Source organism: Arachis ipaensis, chromosome B03, assembly GCF_000816755.2.
Source record: "Arachis ipaensis cultivar K30076 chromosome B03, Araip1.1, whole genome shotgun sequence".
Taxonomy (NCBI): Eukaryota; Viridiplantae; Streptophyta; class Magnoliopsida; order Fabales; family Fabaceae; genus Arachis; species Arachis ipaensis.
Window position 1 is genome coordinate 126,019,554 of NC_029787.2, and position 726 is coordinate 126,020,279.

Below are 726 nucleotides of genomic sequence, written 5' to 3' on the forward strand. Positions count from 1 at the left end.
TACTAATAATAACATCAACATTTTATTAATTCAAATATTAATTATATTTAAAAATTAACGTATTTTTAATTATTCATGTACTTATTTAACCATTTTCTATTTTGTAAATATGTCTAACAATAGTTACCCAAAAAATATCTCTAACAATATTTTGGATACTTTAGTTTAATTCAATGCTAGTACGTGGATTAAAAAGGCTAAACAACTTGAGAAGCTAAGGAAGTTGGATTATTGGTTTTAAACTTTTTTTCTGAAAATACAAGTAAACTAAGAAGGTTTTCAAGCTTATGAGCATGTGAGCAACGGAAAAGTATTAGTTCATATTTAAAAAAACTTTACTTTAGTTTTTAAAAATAATTGCTGAAGTAGAAAAATAAGATGAACTAAATGAATAAAAGACAATATAACACAATGAAATCAAATAATATAATCTTATTAATTAGTTCTTATTTTAATCATATATAACAATAAATAAATATAACACTTTTGGTTGTTTTAAAAGAATATTATAAAAGAAATTGAGTTGGTCATCTTTCATTATATTTCAAGAAAAACTTTCGTAATAAGTTGTATTATGACATCACTCTTTGTTTCATTTAAATTTTTTTTGCCACGTGCATTTAGAGTTACAAATACAAAAACTATATATATTTTGATATATTCCAACAGTTTTTGTAAATATAATAATAATTTAAAATAATTATTTACCAAATCAAAACTTGCAAA